The sequence below is a fragment of the Heterocephalus glaber genome, unplaced genomic scaffold, assembly GCF_053883595.1.
Source record: "Heterocephalus glaber isolate CG9 unplaced genomic scaffold, H.glaber_assembly_v1.0 deba00001442, whole genome shotgun sequence".
Lineage (NCBI taxonomy): Eukaryota > Metazoa > Chordata > Mammalia > Rodentia > Bathyergidae > Heterocephalus > Heterocephalus glaber.
The window spans coordinates 49728175-49749881 of record NW_028258296.1 but is presented as its reverse complement, the minus strand read 5'-3'; positions in this window follow the sequence as shown (position 1 = coordinate 49749881).

Sequence of the window (21707 nt, the reverse complement as noted above, 5' to 3'; positions counted from 1 at the left end):
CTTCTGCTGAGCTTTCAACTTTCTGAGCTCCTGCTCCTCTGAGGCTGGAGTCACTCCTAGGCTGCGTGTGCTCTTGCGTGTGTAACACAAGGTTACTCTACAGCGTCGCCGCTGGCTGCAGAGCCCTGGCGTCACACATGGGTCCCAGAAATAATTCACTGCCCCCGTGGGCTTTATCCAGATAGACGTCAGCAGAGTCCTTGCAAATGGGCCCTCTGATGCCTTTTAATCATGGGCCTTTCCCAGGGGAAAATGTAGGATATGCGGCAGACACAACAGAGCCACTCAGAGCTGCTGAGGTGAGTGCCTCTGTGTGATCTTGTGGCCAACAGTTGGGACTGCTCTATCACATCTGAGGGAAAAGCCAGCAGAATCCCCCACCGTGGCTATGGGTCCTCACAATTTATAGCCACAAAGACCTTTCCTCAAACCCCTACCTAGCTTGACGGTAGCCAAAGGGAAGAGTTTCTTTCTCCTGATGGTCCTACCTCTGTTTAAAAGTTGCAAGAGTGACCTGGGGCCTTTGGGGTTTCCCGAGAATGGTGGGGAATTTCCACCTGGGTCCCATGAGGGAAGCCATTCTTCTCCCTTGTGCCAGACAGCAAGAAGTGGGGCTCGGGGCCAACTTTTTCCCTACAGCTTGAGAGTTGCTTCAGGCGAAGGAGAGGAAGCCACAGTGAAATCAATTTGTGCCGTACATAAGGCTGAACATTTTAGCACAACTGTCCAAAAAATGGGCAGTTTGACTTGGACTACGGTAAGTTCCCTGTCCCTGGAATTATTTAAACAGATCAAATATTAGGCAGGAAATTGATAAAAGAGACCCAGACAAATGAATGTTGACATTAGATTATCTTAGTTATCCCTTTCCATTCCGAAAGTGCTGTGATTGAATTAAAACACTTTCACCTAACAAAGAGTAAGGGCCTGGTATGTGCACAATCCATTTGACATGGGGAGATAAGTGAAGACACAGTTTTCATACTTCCATACCCTTACCAGTTAGGATCATCTAGTAACACAAATTTTAGAGATGTAAAACTATAAATAGTTCAATTCCCATGTCTTTCATAAGTCATGAAGGAGGCAGGGCTGCTCCCTACATTACCTTCTGTCAGGGACCTAGACTAACAAAGGCTTAAGGTTGTGGAGTGCCATAGGTTAATGCAACGGTTGGAAGGAAAGAAGGACAACCATGTACTGAATCATCACACACCTACTTACACTTGCTGAACTTAAAGCAAGTCACACAGCATGAATTACCTGAAGAGGTAACAGAGTGCCATTCAAATGTGTCCAGAAGGAGGAGGACCAGAAATACTGAAGAACATGACTAAAGGCTTTCATATTACAGATGCATGGCACAGCTGGGTGACAATATAGGACAAGATGTACCAATGTGTCCATGGAGAAAGTGCTAAACGAAGGTTTCACAAATTCATGAAAGAATGGGAAATCCTTGTGAAGTCAATAATATGGAAGATTTTGGATGTGGATACACCATTGAAAGAGACAAGAGAGTAGGTAGGAAGTACAGGGAAGAAAGCAGATTCTCCGGGAGAAATGAGGATGACAGAGGAAAGTAGGGAAGGAACTGAGACTTACACATCATCTACTATTTCCCAGATACTTTGTAGGGCCTTTTACATCTTATGATCTCATTTTATAGATAAGTTCAGGTCTTGGGGAAATCATGAAGCTTATTCTCCTGTGCACTTATAATAAACAGAGTCATCATTCAGACGTTATTCCCCTTGGCACCAAAGTGGGTGATATTTTCCACACTGCAAGAAAGCAATAGGCATTGTATTTTCCCAGGACCATGAGATGACCTAAAATAACCCTGGAGAATAGTGGAAGATGAAGTCAGTTGAGGATTTTCGCTGGGGGCTGAGTTGGGAGCTGATAAGATGATCAGTGGAGTGTAACTGACCATCAATGCAAGCATATTTAACACACTTTTTTTTGTTTGTTTGTTTTCGTGAGACAGGGTGTCACTGTGTAGTCTAGAGTAGCCTTCCTGTGTGCTGGGATTATAGGCACGCACCACCACACCCAGCACATAATACACTTCTGGAATACCTACTACTGTAACATTGCAGCTGAGATAAATATCAGTGAGAGGTTCACAGCGTTTTAGGAACTGACAAAGTTTCTAGGGAAGAAAAAAAAAGTTCCACTGCAAAACTGGCAGAATCTACTGCTTCAGAACCAGAAATACAAAGTGTGGAGATAGGAAACACTGTAACTGTAAGTGTAGGTAGCAAGGAAAGAACAGAACACAGATGGCCTGGTGTTCATAGGCAGATGATAAGGAAAATGGCCACAGCTTTAAGTATAATTGGTCTCTCCAAGCCACACTGGCTATGACCCAATACAGGAATAAATTGGTTTTTCCCACCAAATTCTTCTGTTTTTTCATGTCATCACTGGAAAGTATTTCATCTGTACTCTCAAACACAGTATTCTTGTCCCACCAGCTCCTTTTGTCTTACATTAGCTGACTTTCAGGTCATGGTTGTCCTATCTCATTAATAATAATGATGATGATGATAACATCTAATAGGTATGGAAGATTAATTATATGGGCCAGGCCCATGGTTTCATATATATATATATATATATACATCCCTCTTCCTTCATTGATGGTGCACTCTGCTTCCTGTCTGCCATGCCATGAGCTGTTTCTCTTCCGCTGTCCCCCTCTGCCCTGCCACCCTGCCTTGGAGCCAGCTGACTATGGACTGAACCCTCTACAAACTGAGCCAAGATAAATCTCTCCTCCTTTAACCTGTGGGTGTCATGTAGTGTGTCTCAGAGACGAGAATAACTAAAACAAAGGTTAAGAGGGTGCATCGTAAGACCACTTTCTACTTGAGGAGCAGTGTCCTTAGTGAGATTCTTGAAGACTGGACAAATACTGACACAATCACAACAGGCGGATAATTACTACCAAAAAAGAAGAGACACATTCTTCACTCTCTCCATATGGAATTAAATACAGTGTTTATCAATTCCTGACAGTGTTTGGGGTTTTTCCCTTTTTTGGTCCTTTTTTATTAAATCACTATGCACTTACTAAAATTTTTTTTAAAAGGACACTTATAAAGTTTAACTGGAAACATTTGATAAACAATGCAGTGTTGGAGAATTCCTTTTGGCCTGTCAGTGGAAAACAGGGTCCCTTGGTTGATTCATCATATTCATCATATTGGAATTTTTGTCCATATGTTGGTTTTCTCTACAAGAACAAGATCTTTCTTGCAGTCAGGTGCCACTTAGCAAATGTTAGTCCATGAAATATAGAGATTTAAAAACAGATTATTAGTGACAATATATATCAATTTGTTTTTGGGCGTGAATTTACCAGGAAACTATATGCCATCATTTCAACTATTATTTTCCATTCTGCTCAAAACCAAGTGGAAGACACACACATTTGTTGCCAGTAAATTCCTACCAAGTTCCACTCTGATGCTCCCAAATGAATTTCCTCCTAGAAGAAAAGGAAACTAGAGCAGGCACATTAGCTATGGTACTTTGTGGTTTATGTAACAGACTTTGCAACTGCCCATCTCTGTAATTGTGTTTCCTAAGAAGCTGCCATAATATGAATCTTTCTACAAAAAAAGCAAAAGCCATGTTGGCATGTGAGGTAGTGACATGGTCTCTCCCCTTGCCAGCACCAGACCTGCCTGACACCTGCTAATTGCCTTATAGTCACCCTCAAGTCACTTCAAGTGGGTGGAACCATTTCGCAATGTGGATTTCAAGCTTTCTGAAGACCTGGCCCCATTTTTCTGTTACTGTGTCATCACTCAGGACAAGGGAAACAGAAGCCTTATTAAATCCACCCAAGAGGAGAGAGATTAAATAAAGGGTCCCATAGGACAGTACAAAGGATGGGTGAGGGGATTCTTCCTGTGCTGTAGGATCAGTCATATGTGGCCCAGAATTTCCACAGCACAGGAATTCTAAACATCTCCATGAAGAAGTTATGGTCAGGCCATGAAGTTAAAAGTTGTTCTTTATATAAACACAAAGTCTGTTAAAATTCTTAATTGAAATGGATTGCCACATTAGTTGAAAACAGTGCCTCACTATAAAAAGCAGCTTCAGACAAGCTGGTTTGATTTCAAAACATCTTCCTATAATGCTTGGAAACTCATGCTCCACCACATAAAAAAGCCAATAGGTATGTTGCCAAGCAGTTTAGAAAATAACCAAAAAAGAAAAAAAATCAAACTCTCCAAGCAAGCATTCTTGCTTCATTTCTCTTTTATTGCATTTTTTCCAAAAATGGCTTTGTTTCTAAGGCACTCTCCAGGATGTGGCAGGAGCTAGAGGTGAGTGGGCTGGAATGAGAAGTGGGTCCCTGCCTCTCTCACTGCTGCTTTTCCAGGTTCAGCAGGCTGGCTCCCACATACCCCCACACGTTTTCCTCTGGACGTGAACTCAGGACATGTTTGTCTTTAAAGAAAATTCTCCTGGAACTGTCAGACTTGCAGGATGGGACATCTCAGAGTCAACAGGGACCTTAACAGGTGAGCTACAAGGTTAACCTCCCCCGCTGCAGGAATTTCTTTGTCCTTAGGCCCACAGAGCTAGGGGCCACTCCAGTCTTCAGGGATGGGGCCTGCCAATAGAAGATCTGGTGGTACAGGCCTCTCTTTTATTATCACTTCTCCCTATTCACTCCAATTTGCTTTCCTGTCACTCCAAGCATCTTCACCCTCTGAAGGTGCAAAAGACACATCCAATCTCTCTTTGCCCCATCAGACATTCAAATACGTTAAAAGGGTGTTCAGGCCAGAGTGCTGGGATTACAGGGGTCCAGCACAACACCCAGGGGTTTTTTTATTTATGGTCATACTTCCTGGTTTTTTATCTACCTTCTGGTAGATGACAAGTTTGTTCTTCATGTTCTTGATTTGATTTCTAAACTATAAATTACCTGCTTATTGCTTTCAATGTGGATTTGACTCAGCTACTCTGTATTATTTTCCCATGATTTTTGAAATTACTTCACCCCCTCCAACTTTACTGTATGCTCTTGTCTTTATATCTCAATCTGCTCTCTTTTCATCTTGGCCTATTGTTCTCTTAGAATTTTCTGCTTCTTTGCTATATGGGCCATGTCATCTTGCATTTCATTGAAGATGCCAAGTAATCTGCTGAAGTTTTATTCCTAATTCTTCAGTACATAATTTTCAGAGGAATATTCTTTCATTCTAAATAATATATAGTATCCTGTAAGTGAGTATGTGTATTTTTTTTTTTGGCTTTTTGAAACAAGATCTTGGTATGTAGTTCAGGCTGACCTCAAACTCAGGGCAATCCTCCTGCTTCAGCCTCCCAGAGTTCTGGGATTACTGACATGTGCACCACTATGCCTGTCAAAATATGTAATTTTTATGTGTTATGTAAACAATATTTTTAAATAAGCACAAATGAACGTACTACTTTGTTTTAAATATAAAACATAATCAATGTCTTAGTCTTTTCCTAATGCCATAACAAAATACTTTAGACTCAATTTATAAGCAACAGAAGTTTACTGCTCACAGTTTGGAGACTGGGAAATCCAAGATCAAGGCACGAGAAGATCTGCTGAAGGCCTGCTCCTCACTGATTATATCTTCTAGGTGTCTTCATGTAGCATAAAGAACAAATAGGCTTCCTCAAACCTCTTTTATAAGAGAACTAATAATCCCATGCATGAGTCCAAGCCTTCATGAGCTGATCACCTCCTAAAATCCCTACCACTTAGTACTATCACATTGAAAATTAAGTTCCAACATAGGACTCAGATGGGCATCAACATTCAGACCAGAGCAATAAGTGTCTTGGAAACTCCATGTGGGTCTCTTCCCTGCCTCAAGTTAGTAGATATAATTGTAGTTCCATCTTTACTTGGGTACAATACTTCATTATATGTATTACAATGTAAAATATAGTACAATTTATCCATTCAAATGTTGATGGATCTTGCATTGATTCCAATTTTTGCTGTTAATACTAACAATGCTACAGGTGTAGTCTTGTGCCTAATTCCTAATACACCTGTGCAAGTTCTCTAGGAAATATAATCTGGGGTGGAGTTTCTAGGTCATAAGATGCATCTTCAACCATACATAAGAATACCAAATGGTTTTCAAATGTATTTGTGCCTATTTATATACTCCAACCAGCAGTGTGGGGATATTTCCATTGTTTTGTATCCTTGATTGTATGTAGTATTGTTAGATTTGTTGATTTTTGCAAATGTAGTGGATATAAAGTGCTACCAAATTATGATGTTATTTATGAGGTTGAACATCTTTTCATAGGTTTATTAACCTATCCTGCTCCTTCACTATGAAATGCTTGTTCATATCTTTTACTTATTTTTTGTCCTTTTCTTACCAAGTGGCAGGATTTTGTTACGAAAACTTGATAATAATTCCCTATTGGTTAGCATATTGCAACTATTTTCTAACAACTTAGGGCCTGTCTTTTTACTTAATATGTCTTTTGGAGGAAGTTTTTACTTATAATGCTATCAAATTTATCAATCTTCTGTGTATAAGGGTTCCCCCTTTGAATTTTATTTAAGAAATATTTTTCATTCCCAAAATTAAGATATTTTCTTCATTTTTCTCTAAAAATTATACTTTTTCTTTTTTAGTTGAATCCCTATACTTATTTAGAATTTGTGTATGTACGGTAAAGATCCTATTTTGTTCCATATAGATGACCAATTATCTTCATGTCACCGGTTAAAAAACTATTTTTCCAAATAGTTTTTAATACTAGCTCTTCATATAGTGCTTTTTTTAAAAAATCAGCTATGTATTACTCTATCTCTGGACTCCCTTTCTGTTCCATTTGGGCTTTTTCCTTTCCTGGCACCCAAACTACTCTGCCTTAATTACAATAGTTTGTAATAAAACTTGACTTGGTAGGGAAAGTCCTTCTACCTTGATATTTTTAGGAGTGTATTGGCTATTTATGACATATTGCTCATCCATGTACATGTTAGATATAGCTAACCAAATCCTTCTTCAGAATTTTATTAGAATTACATTGATTCTGTGAACTGACTTCAAGAAAATTATCAACTTCACAATGTTCGATCTTTCTGTCAGTGACCGTGATATGTCTCTTTCAGAATTCCTTAATATCTTTCAATCAAGTTCTGTAAGTCTCTCCATAAAGGTCTTGCTTTAAAATATTTTACTAAATCTATTCCTACAGGCTGATTCTCAAAAGTGGTAGCATTCTAAGTTCATTTTTGGTGAAGAGGAGACTGTACAGTCAGGTTTTCTGTTCACAGGTTCCATATCCAAGAAGTAACCAGACTCAAAATTGTTCAGGAAAGATACTGTCACTATTGAACGTGTACAGACTTCTTTTTTTTAGTCATTCCCTAAACAATGTAGAGCAACTACTTACACAGCGTCTACATCATATTAGGTATTATAAATAGTCCAGAGAGGATTTAAAATGTATGGGAAGTTGTCTGCAGTTTACATGGAATACTGTGCCACATTATGTTAACAGACTGGAGCATCCGCTGATTTTGGTACCCACAGGGGGCTTTGAATCAGACCCCCATGGAACTTAGGGATGATTGTTTTTCCCTCTTTTTGGAGGGGGCTTCACCTATGAACAGTCCTGACCTGTCTCCAGCCCTCACTCATGCTGGCCCTGTGGGAGAAGAAGAAACATAATCTGATTAATGGTTTGGAAGAATAAACTTGGCTTTCATGCCCAGCTCCTTCCTCTTCCCATCCTCTTGGGAGCAGCTCTATGAGAACATGTGGTCTAAATTACTCTAAGACATGAAGAGAGCCTAACAGAAATGACCCTTCCTTTATAGGAGAGGCTTTTGCTGTTCACATGTTGCTAGTGATTCATTGGAGAAGGCTGTCTGATTCTGGAATTTAGGATTGTGAATCTCTCTTAGGCACAGATATAAACCACATTCTGCAAAATCAGTGTAATGAAAATAAAAATGTTTTGGCATCTCTCTGCCTCTTCTTTTTTCCAGCTTTAGTGATGTAAGATTGACAAATAAAAACTGTATAGATTTAAAGTATATGATGTGATGTTTTAATATACGTATACATTGTGAAATGACTACTACAATCAAGCTAATTAACTTATCCATAATTTCACAAAGCTATTATTGTAACTGTGTATGTATGTGTGTGCATGTGTGTGATGAGAACGCTTGTGCTTTGCTCTCTTAGCAAGTTCCAAGCATACCATATGGTATTAATAACTATAGCCACTGTGTATATATATATATATATTTAATATATCTCCAGTATTTAATATCTCCAGTATTTATTCAACTTATAACTGAAGGTTTGTATTCTTTGACCAATCTCTTTACTTTTCCCCCATGCTTAGACCTTGGTAATCACCACTCTACTCTCTAATAGTATAAGTTCAAAAAATTTTTTATATTCCACTGTAAGTGAGATCATGCAGAACATTTCTTTCTATGTCTGGCTCATTTCACTTAACATGATATCCAGAAGTTTCATCTGTGTTGTTGTAAATGAAACAATTTTCTTCATTTTTAAGGGTAAATAATAATTGTGTATGTGTCATATTTTCTTCATCCACTCATCTTTGATGGTCACTTAGGTTGTTTCCATATGTTGGTTATTGTGAATAATGCTAAAAAGAGCATGAGGGTATAAATATGCCTTTGATATAGTGATTTATTTCCTTTGTATATATTCCCAGAAGTGGGGTTGCTGAATCATATGGCAGTTGTATTTTTAATATTTTGAGGAACCTCTATATTGTTTTACAAAACAGCTGTCCAAATTAACATTCCCACTAAAAGTGTAAAAGGATACTATTTGCTCCACATTCTCATCAACACTTTTTAACTTTTGACTTTTTAATAGTACCCACAATAGTAGGTATAATTTATATATCACTGTGGTTCAGATTTGCATTTTCTGAAGGATTAGTGATGAATTTTTTTGTCAGACCTATTGCCCATTCATATGTCTTCTTGATAAAAATGTCTATCAGTTCCTGTAACCATTTTAATTGGATTTTTGCTTTTGTTTTTGTTTTTGTTTTCTGTCCACTATTCTTTTGTCTCATTCAGAACACAGGCTGGAATATTGATGCTATTAATTAGGCTTTCTCAAGTCTCAGTATAAATGCATTTTCTAGTTAGATGTTTCCACTGTATAAACACACAATAGACTTTCATTTATATGTATGTAGAGACATATATACATATATATGTCTACATCTTTGCCAAGCTTCATAAATTTCTTATTTTAATTTAATGTGCCTACAATTTTCATTTTCTGAATTGATAACTCTATCCCCTCAAACCACATTTTCATTTTATATTTCTCCTTTCCAAACCTTATGTTTCACTTATAATTATTTTCTTACTTGATAAGCAGGTCATCTGGCAAAAAGCTAAATAGATAGAAGTCTTATAAAATCATAGAGGACTTGTCTGGGCATAATATTTTCTTTTTAGGAAGATCTTTAAATACTTAGTCCCATTCCTACTTTCTTTTTTTAACAACTTTGGAAAGTTTTTACAATGTTCAGTCAAAGAATTTTCCCTTTCATCCATGTTTTCAAATTTTATTGGCCATTTTTCATTTTATGCTCTTATCTTTTAAATAGTTCCTATTTCTATAGCTACTATTATTTATATATGCCATCTCTCTTTTCACCATGATTAGTCTTCTCAGATATTTTCAGTTTTATAAATCTTCTCAGTGATTCCGCTAAGGTTTCATTGTCTTCTTTGTTTGATGGGGGGTGGCATCAATTTCAGTGCCTATCTGCATGACTTCCCTCATTCTACATTCTTTGACTTGCTTTGACTTTCCTACTACAATTTGCTAATTATTCTTTAACTTCTTTTCTAATGTAAACATTTAAAACTATAAATTTCCCTCTGAGTAAAGCTTTAATTATACTTCACAAGTTCCTATTTTATTGCTATTACTTCTCTTAAATGTTTAACTATTTTATTGTAAAACAAACCAAAAATACAGGAAATTACATAAATGAATGCATAGAATACTGAAGTATTATTAAAATCAGCATCTTTGTAACTGCATTGATGGCCAGAAAAATAGAACTTTATGGGCATCCGGGAGCTGTCCATTGGCCCCGGCTCGATTTCAGCTTCCCTCCCTCCAAAACAATATCCTGATTTTTATCATAATCACATTCTTTTCTTTTTAGACATTTGTTTCACCCAAATAAGGATCCTTAGACATAATAGTAATTTTTTCCCATCTATAAAGCATTGTTTGTTAGATCTTTAAATTTTCTTTTATTTTACATTTTTTCCTCCATCCTCTTCTTTTCCCTGCAATTTCTATGTTGAAAAACCAGAGATTTTGACACCTAGAGTTTCCTATGGCCTGGACTTTGCTGACTGTATACTCATGGTAGAATTCCATACAGTTCTCTCTCCCCGGGAGTTCTAGGAGCTCAATCAGATTTTGGTTTGATCTCTTTGGCCAGACTATAGATTGTGTGATGTTTATTTACTAGAAGATATGTACTGTCTATCTCTCTGCTTGTGGTATTAGCAACCGCTGTTGTTCATTGCCCAGAACCATTAATTCACTGGCAGTTGCAAGATGTTCTCATTCTGCAATTCTGTTTTCTTTTATTACAGGGAAGAATTTTATGAAGACATCCTTCCCTCATTTACTTGGTTACCCTGTGGGTCAGTGTATTTAAGAATGCAGACTAAATGCTTATTCTTTCCCCTACCTAAGTTTTAAGATACTGTATTGATTTTCTGTCATCACTCAAGGTGATTCATTAGTTTCTTAAAATATATTTATAAAGTTGAGAATTTAAATGTATCCTATTTCTCATTTATTTCTCACAAGTTGAAATTAGATAAAGAAAGGTTCATTGACTTAGCCACACTCCCCTGAAACACTCCCCTCAGGCACCCTGAGACTTTTATACACTGGCAAAGACCCCTGAGTTGGTCCAAACGCACTACTGTAAAGGTTTAGAGAAGCACTGAGAAAGCAATGAAAGAGCACACAGTAGGATTAAAGTGATAGATGGTGAATGAAGAGATGAAAAATTTAAGGAATTGGTCGTGCTGGAATGGACATATCGTGTAAAATTAGACGACCTGCTAGGTGTTTATGTTCTAGCAGAATACACTTTGAACGCTGTTTGTAAAGACCATAAGGAATCAACTAAATAAACAGGTACCAGAATAATTGTGAAGCCAAATGGAGGCTTTCCTATGTAGGCCATGGTGGTTAGTAAAGGGGTTTGTACAAGCTTAGCTTACTGCTAGCAATGGTAAGAACAAGACTCTGACATAACAGAAGCAGGTAACAGCATTTCTGTTGACGTCTCTCTAATCATTTAGATGTTTTCTTTAGTATGTTGCTCAGAAAGAGTTTATAAGAACATAAATCCTGTCTGTTTTTACTTGAGAGTCAGTTTTGCTGACTATAAAACCCTTTATATATCCTTTCTAGGGTAACTTAACTGTTACTTTTGCTTTCTTTCAGCATAAATTTTTACTGTTAAAAACTAATAATACTCTTATTTTCTTCCATAAATAAGAGATTTTTTTTGTCTAGATGTCTAAAGGATTTATTCTGTAAAGTTCATAATTCTATATGTCTTCGTGTTTCTTATTCCTAATAAATATTCTCAAATGCCTGAAACATACTCTTCCCATATATACTTTCATTTAAAAATTATTAATTTATAATTTTACTATTATTTTCTGGGTTTTGTTTTGTTTTGCTTTGCTTTGGGACTATTATCCTTATGTTGTTGTATCTTGGTTGCCAAGCATCAACATTTGTTATTTTACAAAAATCCTTTTTCGGCTTTCTTTTTTTTTCTTTAAGAAATATTTATTTATTTATTTATTTATTTACTGGGGTTTTTGAGATAGGGTCTTGCTTTGTAGTGCAGGCAGGATTTGAACTCACTATGTAGCCCAGGTTAGCCTCACACTTCTGCCTCAGCCTCCCGAGTGCTGGGATTACAACTATAAGCTACCATGCCTGGCTAGAAATTTTTATCTTTAAACAATATCACACTTACAGTTGTATGCACTGTACAAAGAACTTTTTGTCTGAGCCATTGAGAATAAGTGCCTACTTGATATTCCTGTCATGTCTAAATACATTTATTTGTATTTTCTTACTCTCCTACATACCTACAATCATCTAAATCAGGAAATTAACATTGTTAGATTGACTTATTTAGAATTTATAAGTTAACAGTTTTGGGTCTTTTCATATGTGTATCTTTCTAGTGTGCATCCAGTATCTGGAAGTTTGTTATTCTATTCCATATTTTATCTATTTCTATAATAACTTTCAATGAATACTGACCTGATTACTTTCTTTGTACCCATTCTTATGGCACAGAATTAAACCTTAAAACATTTCTGACACTCATTTCCAGGAAATATGACTGAGGGCAGATTTTTTAATTTCACAAAATTTCCTCTTCCATTATTTTCACATTAAGAAACTACTCTCAGAGACTTCCTACCTCTCTTTGTTTCCTTTACTTAGGCCTGGCTTTTCTTCTTCCTTTGTCTCTGTTGTCCTTATTCTGCTTTGTTTTCATTACACTTGCAACTCCTTCCCCTCAGAGTAGGACTCCATCTGAGAAGTCCTGGAAGTTCTGTTTCTTAAGTTCTGCTCCATGCCTAGACTTCTCTGCTCGTCCTTCCTTTTGTACAGTCTCACACACACAATGCTTATCTTATGGTTGTTGGTGGTCACATTTCTCATTCTTCAGAATTCAAGAAGATAGTATCTCAGTTGCTTGCATTTCCTGTCCATGAGTTTTGGGGGGATTTTTTTTCTAGTTTCTTTGCTGTATTAATTATGTGGATAATCAGAGAGATCTTAACACAAGGCTACCACCACTGGTACCATCTTCCTACAAACTCACAAGTTTTAATGTGTAATATTTCAATATTACTCACCTATGTATAACTTAATTTCCAATGTTTTACTTTTATTTTAGCCCATAGATATATATTTTTCATTTCCAAACAAAGAAAAATGATTTTTATTACTAATTTCTAGATTATTTTGTAGTAAATTTTTGTTTTCTGTAGGACATAATCCTTTCAACTTTCTTGAAGTTTTCTTTAGGGACTAGTGTATGATGAAACATTAAAATGGTCTATGTATGTTAAAAATAAATATATGTTATGGACTTCTTCGGTGATAACTATGTTCAGATATTCTGCATCCTCAGTTACTTTGTTGTCTTGACTAAGAATTGCTGAAATATGTATTGAAATCATATATATAGTTATGTATAATTGTATGTAATTAGATGCATATTAATCTAAAATTATTTTATCTTCCTGAGAAAATTGAACATTTTATGTATTTTTCCCCATTAACTTTATTGGTACATTTTAGGTATAAAATACAATTACATTCATCACTGGGATCTTGTACCTTTACATGAGTATCTTGGTTCTTATTTTTTTTCCCCTTCCCTTGCCCTCCCTTCACCCCCGCCACCCTTCCCTATTTGCAAAGAACTTGTTTCCATTTTTTTCCTCTTCTCATATTTTTTCCTTTCCCTTTTTTCCCTTCCCCTACCCCTCCCAATTCCCCTGCTCTATTAGACCTTTTCTTCCTGTTACATAATATCAGTTATACATTTTTTAAATTACAATATCAAGATCTAGGAGACATAACCACAGATTTTACAGAATTTAAAAGGATATAGAAAGCATATTACAAAAATCTTTCTTGAAATAAATTTGACAACTTCTAAGAAGTACCTTGGAAGAAAAATTAATGAAACTAACTCTGGAGGAAATATAAAATTTGAATAGTACCTACTAAAGAAAGTATATTCCCAGCTTGGAAACCTACCTATATGACAACAGCAGGCTCATATACACCTTAACTGATAAATTATATCAAACAATTAAAGCAGAAAAAAGAAGGAACACTTCTCCCCTCATTTTAGGAACTCAACATTGTGCTAATCCTAAAACTGGATAAAGATAATAGAAGAACAAAGTGTGAACATAGATAGAAATTTGTTTAACAAAACAAACTATTAGAAGTCAGATCTGGCAGGATGTAGAAAGTGGTTTTGTTATAGGGATGGCAGTGTTGGTTCAGCATTGGAAGATCCATCCCCAAAAGTCATCATTTTAACAGAGGAAAGGAAAAAGCCACATGATCTTGTCACTAGTTGGAGAAGTATTGGACTAAATTCTACAGCTGTTCATGGTAAAAGCTATCAGGAGACTAGAAGTAGAACAGAACCTTCTCAACAGATTAAAGACACGTACTCCATACTTCCAACAAAAACTCCTTCTATGAATGGAGAAGACACAATGCTTTCTCCTGAAGGTGGAGAACAAGGGCAGATATGCTTACTCTTTATCTGTCCATTAAACTTTGAAACCTAGGCCCTACCAAAATAGTCTGGCAATAAAATGACACAACTAGGATAGGATTGGCATGGCAGAAGCATGATCTTTATATGTAGATGAAATGATCATCTACAGAGAAAATACTAAGAAATCTCTTGGAGCCCCTAGAACTTGTATTTGAATTTAGCAAGATTAGAAAACACAAGGTATATATAAAAATTCAGGTCTGTGTATACTTGCTATAAATGACAAACTGGATATTGAAATTTAAAAGTTATGTAGGAGTACAAAGGACCCAGAAAAGTTAAAAAACAAAATAAAACAAAACAAAACACTGTTGGAAGATGTTTAGTACCTAATTTTAAGACTTCTTCTAAAGCTACAGTAATCAAGGCAGTGTTGGTATAAGGAAAGACATACAGATCATTTGAATAAAACAGAGAATCTAGAAATAGAACCACACATACATGGTCCACTGAGTTTTGAAAGATTTTTTAACATTAGCATTTTGGAGAATATAAACTCAATTCAAGAGCCGAGGAAGAGTTAGTGTTTTCAGCAAATGGCACTAGAACACCTGGTATCTGTATATAAAAAATTAACCTCAACCCTTTATTTCTATACATGAAAATAACTTGAAGGGATCTATGAACCTAAATAAGAAAGCTTAAAAATGTAAAACTTTAAGAAGAAATTGTAAGGGCAAATATTTATGAATTCAGGGTAGGCAAGAACTACCTAGGATAAAAAAGACATGATGTTTAAAAGAAAAAAATTGATAAATGAGATTCCATCAAAATTTAGAACTTTAAATGACATCATTAAAATGAATAGTAGTCCTTAAACAGACCATATTTACAATGCATATAACCTATGACCAGAATATATAAAGAACTCTTACAACTCATTAACAGACAACCTAATTAAAAAGTAGACATAAGAAGATGATAAATAGCCAGTATAGCACAAGGAATGGTGTGCAACTCTAGAATCAGAAAAATACTAATCAATGCAATAACAAAATTGAATTATACACTCATTAGGGAGATGAAGTTAAAAATTTTAAAAGCCTTGTCATCACTTTTTCTTTTTTGTTGGATTCTCTCCCTTTGCTTTTAATTTGTCATGCCCAATCGATTCATTCTGCTGGGTTTCCTGGGGTTGTGATTCACATTGTCTTTTCCTAGGGTATTGTCTAAAATTTTTTGGAGTGCCGGTTTGACATTCATGAAGTTCCTGAGGTGCTTTTTATCATGAAAGTATCTTATTTCTCCATCAATTTTGAAAGATAGTTTTGCAGGGTACATCAATCTGGGTTGGAAGCTGTTTTCCTTTAGGGCTTGAAATATATCACTCCAAGCTCTTCTTGCCTTCAGCGTTTGCATTGAGAAGTCTGCTGTGACTCTGATGGGCTTTCCTTTGTATGCAATTTGTTTCTTTTCTCTCACTGCTTGTAGAATTTTGTTCTTCTGTTGGATTTCTGGAATCCTAACTATTATATGCCTATGTGTAGATTTTTTTTCATCAAGGCTAGCTGGAGTCCTATATGCTTCACTTATCTGTACGTCAAGTTCTTTTCCCCTCCTTGGGAAGTTTTCTGCCATCACTTCTGTGAACAGTATTTTTACTATTTTTTTTTACTATTCCCTTACTATTTTTAAGAAATTTTTCTTTTCCTAGTCACTAATTGCAATCCTATCTTCTATATCTGATATTCTGTCCTCACATTGGCTCATTCTGCTGCGTAAGCCTCTTTAATAGATGGTGCTGGAAAAAATGGGTTTCAACTTGCCAAAGACTGAAACTAGACCTGTATCTCTCACCATGCACTAAAATAAAATCAAAATGGATTAAAGATCTAAATATTAAAAGGGAAACACTGAACTGGCTGGAACAGAGGTTAGGTAAAACTCTTAAAGACATTGGTGTAGGAAAAGATTTTATGAATAAAACTTCAGATGCCCATGAGCTACCACAAACAATCAACAAGTAGGATCTCTTCTTACGAACAAGCTTCTGCACAGCAAGAGAAACCATCAACGGAGTGAAGAGACAACGCACAATGTGGGGAAAAATTTTCACCAGCTGTCTCTCAGACAAAAGTATACTATCTAGAATACATAAAGAACTTTAAAAAATCAGACCTCCCAAATTTAAAGACCCAATCCAACAATGGGCATCTGACATGAACAGACATTTCTCAGACAAAGAAGTAGAAATAACAAATAAACATATGAAAAAATGTTCCACATCACTGGTCATTTGAGAGATGCAAATGAAAACAACACTGAGATTCCACCTCACTCCAGAAAGAATGGCTGCTATCATGAAATTAGCCAATAACAAATGCTGGCCAGGCTGTGGGGAAAGAGGAACCCTACTCCACTGCTACTGGTGCAACCACTGTGGAAATCAGTATGGAGATATCTCAAAGAACTAGGATTGGAAGTCCCATTTGACCTAGCTATTCCACTGCTGGGTATCTTCCCCAAAGAATTAAAAGAATCAGACCACAGTGATATATGTGCACATATGTTCATAGCAGCACAATTTGTGATAGCTAAAACTTGGAAGCAAACCAATTGCCCATCAACTTGAGACTGGATAAAGAAAATGTGATTTTTTTAAATAAAATAGAGTATTACTCAGCCATAAAGAACAAGAAACTAGACACATTTATAGGTAAATGCATGCACACTGAGGCAATACTCTTAAGTGGAATAAATAGGACACACATGTATAAATATCGAATAGTTTCTCTAGTGTGAGAAACTGAAAGTGTAAATAAGGACTAAAAGGTATAATAGATAATGTGAAATAGGAAGAAATGGGGCAAAGGGGAAGGGGAAGTGGGGGGTAGGGGAAAGTAAATAAGGGAATGGAAATAATAAGAGAAAAAGAAAAAATGGAAACAAAGTCTTTGTAGATAGAGTGGGGTGGAGGGGTTGAAGGGAGGGCAGGGGAATGGGGAAAAAATAAGAACCAAGAGAGATTACATAAAGGTGCAAATTTCCAATGATGAATTTCATTATATTGTATACCTTTAATGTACCAATAAAATTAAAGTTTAAAATAAAATTTTATCTTTTGTTTTATTTGTCTCACTTTTTCTAATTTAATCTCTTGCCTTCTTTGAGACTAATTGCATTTTATATTTGTTTTTCATATTTTTATTTTTTCCTTCTATTAATTTAGAATTCTTACAATTTCTATTTTTCCACTGACTCCACTAGAACTTTTAGCATAAAACTTCACGTCTAACACAATTATTCTACCATCCTCTAGAACACAGAACTTCAAAAACTTCATTGCTAATCATGACTTTCCTCATCTCTACTCCATTTTCATGTATTTTTCTCCATAGATTTAGCTATGTCTTTTTTTTAAAGATTTATCTTGGTTTCTTTACTCTTAAAAGTAGCTATTGTTTTATTTAGTTAATGATTATATATTTATTATTTTCTTTGCTCACTATTCCTTCATGCATTTCATATCTTCTTTTTCTGTTTGTTTTCTTTCTACCTTAAGAATACCCTTTAGAATTTCCTTTTATAAAAATAAGTTGTGGTAAATTCTCAGTTTTTGTTTGCCTGAAAGTATTTTCATTTAAGGCTCATTGTTACCAGGTAATTTGGCTAGAGATGAAATTCTAAGTTTACAATTATAAGATATTATCCCATCATGTTCTGATTCCCATTGTTCCTGTTTAAAAATTAACTGTAAATCTAACTGACATTCCTTTGTGGTTATTAATCCTTTTTCCTCGTGTGATTTTTACTTGGTACTAAAGTTTTGTTTGTTTGGGGTTTTTTCTTAAATTCTTTTATTGGTACATTTTAGGTATCCAACACAACTACATTTCTCATTGGGAACTGTACCTTTACATGATGCATCTTGGTTCTTATTTTATCCCCATTCCTAGACCTCCCTCACCCCCTCTACCCTTCCCCATTTACAAAGACTTTATTTCCATTTTTTCCTTTTCTCAGCATTTTTCCTTTCCCTTCTTTCCTTTCCCATGCCCCTCCCACTACCCCTACCCCTTTGGACCTTTTCTTCCTATTTTACATTATTGATTATTCATTCTAACCATTGGTACATTTTAGGTATACAATATAATGACACTCATCTTTGGAAATTTGCACCTTTACATAATCTCTCTTGGTTCTTATTTTTCACCTTTGCCCAGCCCTCCCTTCAACCCCTCCATTCCTCCCTATTTACAAAGATTTTGTTCCCATTTTTCCATTTTCTCATATTAATTCCATACCCTTCTTTCCTTTCCCTTTCCCCTCCCACTTTCTTCCCCTTTGCCCCTTTTCTTCCTATTTCACATTACCTATTACACATTTTAGTCCTTATTTACACTTTCAGTTTCTCACACCAGAGAAACTATTCAGTATTTATACATGCATGTCCTATTTATTTCACTTAACAGTATTGCCTCAATGTCCATCCATTTACCTATAAATGTCTCTAAATTCTCATTTTTTGTGGCTGAGTAGTACCCCATTTTGTTTTTTTAAAAAAAAAACTCACATTTTCTTTATCCAGTCTCCAGTTGATGGTCATTTGGGCTGTTTCCAAGTTTTAGCTATCACAGACTGTGCTTCTATGAACATGGGCGTACATATATCACTGTGGTATGATTCTTTTAATTCTTTGAGGAAGATCCCCAGCAGTGGAATAGCAGGGTCAAATGGGACTTCCAGTCCTAGTTCTTTGAGGAATCTCCATACTGATTTCCACAGTCCTTGCACCAGTCTACACTCCCACCAGCAGTGGAGCAGGGTTCCTCTTTCCCCACAGCCCCACCAGCATTTGTTATTGGTTGATTTCATGATAGCAGCCATTCTCTCTGGTGTGAGGTGGAATCTCAGCGTTGTTTTCATTTGCATCTCTCGAATGACCAGTGATGTTGAACATTTTTTCATGTATTTATTTGCTATTTCTACTTCCTGGTCTGAGAAATGTCTGTTCATTGCAGATGCCCATTTTTGGATTGGGTCTTTAAATTTGAGAGGTCTGATCTTTTTCAGTTCTTTATAGATTCGAGATAGTAGACCTTTGTCTGAGGAAAAGCAGGTGAAGATTTTTTCCCACATTGTGGGTTGTCTCTTCACACTGCTGGTGGTTTCTCTTGCTGTGCAGAAGCTTTTTAATAAGAAGAGATCCCACTTGTTGATTGTTTGTGCTAGTTCACAGGCGACTGAGGTTTTGTTCATAAAATCTTTTCCTACACCGATGTCTTCAAGAGTTCTAACCTCTGTTCCAACTGGTTCAGCATTTCTATTTTAATATTTAGATCTTTAATCCATTTAGATTTTAGTTTAGTGCATGGTGAGAGATATAGGTCTAGTTTTAATCTTTAGCAAGTTGAAACCCAATTTTTCCAGCACCATTTATTAAAGAGGCTATCTTTGCTTCAGTGAGGGTGTTTGGCTCCTTTATCGAAGATGAGATGGCTGAGTGTGTCTGGTGTTGTTTCTGCATCTTCTAATCTGTTCCACTGGTCCTCAGGTCTGTTTCTTTGCCAATACCATGCTGTTTTATCACAGTAGCTTTGTAGTAGAGTTGCAGGTTGGGGAATGTGATAGCCCCTGCCTTGTCTCTGTTACCTAGAATTGCTTTTGCTATTCTGGGTCTCTTCTTGTTCCAAATGAATTTTGGATTGTTTTCTCAAGGTCCATGAAGTATGCTGCTAGGATCTCAATTGGATGTGCATTGAATCTATATAGCAGTTTTGGAAGTATGGCCATTTTCACTATATTAATCCTTCCTACCCAGGAGCAGGGGATGTCTGTCCATTTTCTGTTATCATCTTCAATCTCTCTTTTCAGAGTGCTATAGTTTTCAGAGAAGAGGTCTTTAATTTCTTTCATTAGGTTGATTCCTAAGTATTTCCATTTTTTGGATGCTATTGTGAAAGGAATTGTTTGCCCTATTTCTCTCTCAGTGAGTCTGTCATTCGTGTAGAGGAAAGCTATTGATTTTTGTGTGTTGACCTTGTGACCAGCTACTTGACTGAATTTGGTTATTAAGTCTAGAAGACTTTTGGTGGAGTTCTTGGGGTCTTCTATATAAAGTATCATGTCATCTGCAAATAATGACAATTTGACTTCTTCATTACCTATCTTTATTCCTTTGATTTCTTTCTCTTGTCTAATTGCTGTGGCTAATGTTTCCAAAACTATATGGAACAGGAGTGGTGATAGTGGACCTCCTTGTCTTCTTCCTGATTTTAGTGTGGGGGATTTCAGTTTTTGGCCATTTAGTATGATTTTGGCTGTTGGTTTTTCATAGATGGCTTCTATCAGTTTGAGGTAGAGACCATCTATTCCAATTTTTTGTAGGGATTTTATCATAAATGCATGTTGGATTTTGTCAAATGCCTTTTCTGCATCTATGGAGATAATCATATGGTTTTTGTCCTTGGCTCTATTGATATAGTGTATAACATTGATTGATTTGTGTATGTTGGACCACCCCTGCATCCCTGGGATGAATTCCACTTGATCAGGGTGTATGATCTTCTTGATGATCTTCTGCATTCTATTTGCCAGTATCTTATTAAGGATTTTTGCATCTATGTTCATTAGTGAGATTGGCCTATAGTTCTCCTTTTTTGGTTGGGTCTTTCTCTGCTTTGGGGATCAAGGTGATGCTTGCTTCCAGGAATGAATTTGGGAGTATTGCTTCCCTTTCAATTTCATTGAAGAGTTTAAATAGTAGTGGCAGTAGTTCCTCTCTAAATGTCTTGTAGAATTCAGCAGTGAAGCCATCAGGGCCTGGGCTTTTCTTAGTTGTTAAGTTTTTAATTATATTTTCAATTTCATTGGTTGATATTGGGTTGTTTAGAATTTTTAGGTCTTCTTCATTCAACTTTGGTAATTCATATGTATCTAGGAATCTGTCCATTTCTTCTGTGTTTTCCATCTTATTGCCGTATAGGTTTGGAAGTAGGTATTGATGATCCTCTGGATTTCTCCTGAGTCTGTAGTAATTTCACCCTTTTCATTCCTAATTGCATGGATTTGGGCCTTTTCTTTCCTTTTTCTGATAAGGTTGGCTAAGGGTTTGTCAATTTTGTTGATTCTTTCAAAGAACCAACTTTTGGCTTCATTGATTTTTTGTATCGTTCTCTTAGTCTCCATTGCATTGATTTCTCCTCTGATCTTTATAATTTCCTCCCTTGTATGAGCTTTGGGTTTGTCCTGCTCTTCTTCCTCTAGAAGCTTGAGGTTCAGCATCAGGTTGTTTAATTGGGCTCCTTCTGTTTTCCTAATATGCATATTCACTG